We start from the raw sequence: 6,783 nt of genomic DNA on the forward strand, positions 1-6,783 counted from the left end.
CGGAGCCACCGATTGGTGCAGAGCAGCACCCCCCTTCTCTTTCCCCGGGCGCCCAGTCTTCTCAGTCCTTCCTTTGGTACCCCCACCCCCAGCTCAGCGATTCAGATTCTCTTAGTTCTCACCCCCCTCTCCTCTTCTGTCCCCGGCCTCCACCGCCCCACTAGGATGGGCCCCGCCCCCCATCTGTCTCCTAGGCTGAGAAGCCCGGCAGCCGGGCGGTCCAGGCGCTCTGGTGGACCACAGCGGCTTGGAAGACTTGTATGGGAGGGAGTCTACTTTCTTTTCCCAATAGGTCTTGGTGGTGGTGGTGGTGGGGTGTACGGTGGAAGAGAAAGACTGGGTAGCACCGAGTCAGCAGGAGCACGATTTCCATTCTCCTAGGAACACACACACACACACACACACACACACACACACACACACACACACACACACACACGCTCCTCGCGCGCGCGCGGACCAACGTCATTTAAACCTAGAACCAGAGCCAAAGCTAGACTAATATCTCCCATGGACGCCTTCTTTTGCACTATAGTTAGAATTACAGCGCACAGGTGTCCGGTGCGGATACTTTTGTTGTCAAATAAAGACCCTTGCCTTCCCCCCTTCACCCAGTAACAAAGATCCCTTAAGCTCCAGATCCAATTTTATCCCAATCTTTCTCAAAAGACTCCGGGAGAGGCAGACTCAACCTACGCCCTGGCTTTTGAGCAACTCCAGTAGCAGAGTTTCCTTATCTAACAGCTCAGCGCTCTGAACTGCAAACAAAATTCTGGAAGCGTGTGTCACACTGACACTCGGGTGCGCACAAAGCTTTTGGATCAGAAAACCTGGAGCTTTCGTACGCAGACCTTCGCCTTGTGCGAGGCTGCAGGAAGGGTGAGCAAGCGAGCGGCCTCGGAGCGGTTCAGCCGCCGAGCGCCGCTCTGGAAAGCTGCGCAGCTGGAGCTGCGGGTTTTCATCCTGCCCCAGGCCTGTCTGTGCAACTTTCGCGCTAATCTGGGCAAAAAGAAGGAAGATCGGCGAGCGGGCTGGTGCTAGGGAGTACTTTCTAAGTCGTAACTAGAGCAGGAGCGCGCGCGCGCGTGTGTGTGTGTGTGGGGGGGGGGGGGGTCAGTAGCGGGAGTTGGTGCTTAGCCTTCCTCTCTGCTTTTATCCGTAAACTTCAGCAAGACCCAGGGCCAATGCACCCGCGGCGGGGATCTGCCAGGAGACAGAACATCGTGCCTCCAAGTCCCAAGGAGTTGGATGAATTGCCAGCACTCGCGCCGCGCCTGCGAGCTGGTTAGCAGAGATCTAAGCTCAAACTCCGGTCTGGGAGGAGAGACCAGCGAGCACTGCCTGGAGTGGGTCGCACGCCGGCACAGCACAGCGAATCAAAAGTTAATGCGGGTAAAGGAGAGACCCCGGGATCACAAATGGCCTCCTCACTTCTTTGCCCTGACCCAGGGCCTGGTAGAACTCTGGTTGGCTCTTTTGGCCAAATTAACGCTCAGAAGGAGCATTTTAAGGCCTCGGAGCATCTTAATCTATATAGCAGAATGGAGCGGGCCGGAAAAAAATTCATCACGACTAACGAGGAGCGCTGCTCTTCCGGGAGTGGCTGAATTGTTTATAAATCACTGCGGCTGAGCACCCGCCCGGGCAAGGAGCCTTGGCTGCGAATCTCCACGTGTTCTGTGTTTATGAACATGTGTGGAGGGGACAGAAACGGCCAGGGGAGGGGCGAGACTGCCCGGAGCCAGCAGAACCGAGCTCCACCTGCACGCGCACAGCGGCTCGGCTATGATCCGCAGGGCTGAGAGTCCCATTGCGAACGCACAGCCATTTAGGAGGCGCATTTAGGGGCTGTTAGAAATTTAGTAACTTTGCCCGGCTAGGAAACATTGAAAAGTTCCACCCTCTTCAGTGCGCAGACTCAGCGTCTGGTGAGGGTGATTTTTAGTTTGCGCCCTCGGCTGGGGGCGGCGGGAGAGGCAACTTCCTCTGGTCTACTGGGGTGCGTCCTCCGCGCCCAATAGGATATTGCCGGGTTGAGAAATGTACAGGCCTCTTCCCTGGAGTCCTCCTTCCTAGTCCTCCTTGCTTTTGCTTTCTTGCTTCCCCAGGAGTTCAAACCTCCAAGCCGCGGAAGAACGCAGCTGCTTTGAAAGGACTTAAGGCAGTGTGTGGAGGACGTCTCCCTTCTCCGTCGGTAAAGAGAGGTGACCTCCTGTTCCTATTTAATTTCAATTTTGGGGTGGGGTTGGGGGGTTGTTGCTCTTAGAAGATTCTTCGCAGGCTGTAAATGATACTCTCAAGGGAATAATAATTACATTTCCAGATTTATTTCCAATGGATTTGTGGCTACCCAGGTTAAGAACTCCTCCCCCAGGGGTACCCTGGGCATAGGAAGTTAAATGCATGTGCCTGATGGCGGTGAGGAGGAGGCAGCGCGTGAACATCAAAACTTATTGTGATGGGACTCTACTGTCCGTTAATGCCAGCAGACCCTCCCTATTTTGACCTCCCAGAACTGCACTCCACCCCCCAGCCCTGCCTCATTCGCCGGCGTGCGAACGGACTAGCTCTGACTAGCTCTCTAACTGGTCTAACTGGGGGTGGGGGTTGTACCCCGGTTAGAAAGCTCATTGAATCCCCAGAGTTTACTAAATGATGTCCCGCCAAGGGGGCCTCAGCCTCTCCCTCCCTCTCTCTCTCTCTCTCTCTCTCTCTCTCTCTCTCTCTCTCTCTCTCTCTCTCACACACACACACACACACACACACACACACACACACACACACACACACTTCGCCTACAGTGCAGGGCCAGTGAAAGGGAGGGCTGGGCGGAGAGCAGAGCTCCACTTGGAGCACCGCCCCTCTCCACCCCTCAAAGAGCCAAGACTGCCTCCTCCTGTCTCTGGGGGCCTGGTTCGCTCGAACGCCGGGTTCTGAGTGTCTAGTAGTCCTCCCCATTCCCCAATGTCCCGCGCGCCGCCTCGGCTAGTAGCCGCTCCGGATTCCAGAAACCTTGGCTCTTCAAGATTTTAGCTCTAGATTAGTGGTGAGGGTGGTGGTGGTGGGGGCGTTTCTCTATGGTCTCACGGTCACTGACACCGTTCTTCTTACTGACCAAGTAAGGGAAGAGACCGCCTGTTTGCCTGCCAGTCTCCGCCTGAAACACAGTGCGTTGAAGGTGTCTTGGGTAGACTCCTTTGGCTTTTGATTCAGCTTGTTCTTTTTCACTGTTCAAAGCAGCTGTTCAAATACTGAGCCTGCTTACGATGACGTGGAGAGGATTTCAAACAACCTTAACATGCTTTGAACTGACAAGGTGCCTTGATATCTACCTCACTCCAGCACAGCTCCTCCAGAGCACTTGCTAGGACAATGGCCAAGCAAGCACTTGGTGCTGGCCTCTCTGCCTGGGGCGAGGACTGCCCAACCCCCAGAGACCCTACTGCAGGAGTTGGCTGCACAACAATGGAGAGATCTTGTCTTAGGCTGCACCTCGGGTTCTCTCAGCTCTTCTGGAAGGGCGTTATTCAGCGGTACTGTGTTTGCACTGGTCTGAAATGTGGGCTCCCTGAGGTTAGAGTGCACTAGTTAGAGGAAAAAAAAACCTGAATATATACACAAAGCTAAAAACCACACACACACACACACACACACACACACACACTCAGAGAGAGAGAGAGAGAGAGAGAGAGAGAGAGAGAGAGAGAGAGAGAGAGAGAGAGAAACTCCTCACTCCTGCTCACTGAGAAACTGTGCCAGGGTTTGGAAAGCTGCAAACAGCCTCTTGATTCAAGTATTCCCAAATCATCACCTTGGTAGCATTTAGGAGAGCAGTGGTGCAATACCCGATAACTTGAACTCTAGCTTGTTAAGGAGAGCAAACACTCTCATGCCACACATAAATGTTGTTTATGTATTTCTTTGTGCTAGGAGTTGACCGAAGGTGTACCTAACCATTTTCATACACTGCACCGAAAACACACAGTTACTAAAACAGTGGAGATGACACTCATTTGATAAATTGAAATTTTGCTTCATTATGCAATCTCAGTAAAGTAGAAATCAGGTAACAACAGAAAACAAAAGGAATTTTCTTAGGTGGCCATTGGAATAGTAGAAGTGACAACTGGTTTAAAATTATGTAAAAGTGATCATTGCTTTTTTTTTTTTTAAAGGTACATCCACCCTGGGATGGGATTACCCCTCCCCTCCTCCTCCTCTTTCTGCTCTTCTTCTAGCCCCAGCAGCTGCTTGATGGAGACCTCTTCTCCCCGCATCTGAATGGAACGTCTTTGCTCAGAGTCTACAGAATGTCAAAACTGAGGCTCCTCAGAGCTACAGCTTTAAGAACCACTCCACACAAAGAGGCAGCTGGTTGCTTTAACGGAAACTGCCTTTAAGCTTCAAGAACTGAAGTCTTGGGGAATACATTTATAAGGAGCAGAGAAAAATGCATTTCCAAGCTGTATGTTCTTGGGAAATACAAAATAAAATTTACCTGAAAAAATGAGAATTAACCTTAATTATGTAGCTGTTGATTAAAGACGCCCCCATTTAGAATTTTATGTTCCATCTATAAATGCATTTTGCAAATTGCTGATTGCTTATCTGTACCCACCATATCAAAGGAAAAACAAAACAAAACAAAGGTGAAGCATTAGATTTCTGAAAGTTGAAGCACCTTAACTCATCCACTTGGCAAGTTAATTTGTTGTTTGCTTGTGTGCACACAATTTTGTTTATTTTTAACTCCCAAGTAGTCCATTGCAATGCACGTTCAGTGGCATTTGACATTGACGTTGTTTGAATCCATGGGTATTCATTTCTTTTCCCTTCTTCAAGCTACAGATCTCATCATTAAAAATGCCCCACTCTTTGTAGTCCCAAAGTGAATATTTTATAAACAGGTTCGAAGACTTCTAACATCATATCACCCAGGCAGTGTAAGCTGTTTCCTGGATTACTTAGAGTAAATTGTCAAAGGAAAGCCTGCTAAATTTTGAGTGTTGAATGTGAGGCCAGAAGAACGTATAAAATATAAAGGAGACATTTCAGGGACAAGCTAGACAGACCCTGTGTGGAGGAGTTAAAATCTCAGGAACAGAACATGAAGGGCTTGTGCCTTTTTAGTTCACTTCCTTGAAATTCCGTTGTCAAAGTACCAAAGGTTAAATAAATTTCTAACAATGAAACCTGAAGGTCTGTGTTTTTTCTCTAGTTTACCCTAAGGCAGGTGGATGGATGGCCACCAGGAGGGGATGGCAACACTTTGGTAAATTAAAGGGACTTGAACAGAAACCCTCTAGGCTTTAAAGCATTTGGAAAGAATTGTTCTTGGAGCAGTCTGAGAAGAAGGCAAGCCAGGTCAACAGCACACCTGCTCACAGAACAGAAGTTATCATTTGTTCACTGAAGCCAAGGACTGGTTTTGGTTCTTTGTCCCTGAAAAACAAAAACAAAACAAACAAACAAACAAAAAAAAACAGGCTGTTTTCAGTTGAAGTTAGACTTCTGTTCTCTTATTCCGGCAGCACAAGCATCAATGCAAATCCCTTCCAAATTGTATACAAGTACGGCTCAGCAATTATGTCATAAGTACTGGTGACTTCAGCCAGAAGGAGAAGGGTGGCATCAGAGAGAGATGTTTTCTTGAGAGCAGTTAACTGCAGTGGTAGTAAATGTTTTCAAGTCTTCAGCTTATGTCCCTGACTTTCAATTCCGTCATTCTATGGACCTCTGGATAAATAGGGGAACAAAAGTTAAGGATGGAATTATTTCTAAGCAAGAATTTTCAGAATGCGGTTCTTTGGTTTGTAAAGACCTGGGGAAAGGAAAACTTAGGTAGAGAGAATACCGAGACTTCTTCGCTTTGCTCGGCTTCTCTGAGAATTTCTATGGTAATCTAGGGCAGCCTTGGCTGCAGCATTGCATGCAAAATAGAGAGAGGACTGGGCAGAGTCACAGGCCCGATTATTTTAATGCCCTAGGTCAAAAGGAGAGAATAATGAATAGGCGTGGAGTTTAGTTCTTGGATGGGAACTTAATTAACCTTGGAAGAGTGAAAGAAAGTGGGGGTTCCTGCCTAGGATCCGACGTAGAATGATTGTATTTACGTGAGTGTTCGCGCGTGCGCGCTCCCTGTCATACAGGTGAAGTCTACTTCATGGTAACCCCAATTAATCTTTAATCCTGAAAAAAAACTTGGTGCTTCTCTTCCACAGGATGACCAACACCCTATTCCCCCAATCCTAGCTGAGAAATTTGCTGTAGGATCTGGGGATTTCGGCCTGGCCTCCGCCTGCACGCGAGATCAGCAGGGGTGTGGGGAAAGGGGCTGCAGTGGTCCGGGAGTGGAGTCCCCACCTCCGAAGAGACTGCTAGGGAAGGCGTAGAAGAGGGGGGTCCCTGGTTGCCAATCGCCGAGTCAGGTCCTGGCTGCTTTCCGGGAAGGAAGACAAGGGCGAGAAGCGGGAGGCCGGGCCATTGTCCAGGGAGGGCGCATTTTTGTCCTGACGCTGCTGGTTGCTATAGCGAGCAGGGAAATCCAAACAGAAGGGCTCAGTTAGCTTCCCTTGGTCCTGGGAGCAGGGCTCCCTCTTCTCAGCCAAAATAAAAGTGCCGCCGAAGGCCTGGCACTTTTACTAGAGAACCGACTGCAGCCTCCAGAAGAGGGGCCCGGTGGACCCTAGCACGGAGCAGGGGGTGGGGGTCCATTAGCAAGGAGCAGCCACGACGATTATTGTGGGTTCTGAGAGAATGTTCTCCCCCTACTCTTTTCCTGCC

General features: G+C 49.8%; 1 long non-coding RNA gene across 2 annotated transcripts; it reads left to right on the forward strand.

Annotated features, from left to right (window-relative positions):
* The first annotated feature begins 222 nt into the window (after nt 1-222).
* LOC102553820 (uncharacterized) lies at nt 223-5,192 on the forward strand. 2 transcript variants are annotated; one of them, XR_015620713.1, is made up of 4 exons: nt 223-258; nt 1,170-1,392; nt 2,109-2,204; nt 4,176-5,192. It is a non-coding gene; the product is annotated as an uncharacterized LOC102553820 (long non-coding RNA). The 2 variants fall into 2 exon arrangements; XR_015620712.1 differs by lacking the exon at nt 223-258 and adding an exon at nt 687-879.
* Nucleotides 5,193-6,783: the final 1,591 nt, after the last annotated feature.

This window comes from Rattus norvegicus, chromosome 5 (assembly GCF_021556685.1).
Source record: "Rattus norvegicus strain SHRSP/BbbUtx chromosome 5, alternate assembly SHRSP_T2T, whole genome shotgun sequence".
NCBI classification, from domain to species: Eukaryota; Metazoa; Chordata; class Mammalia; order Rodentia; family Muridae; genus Rattus; species Rattus norvegicus.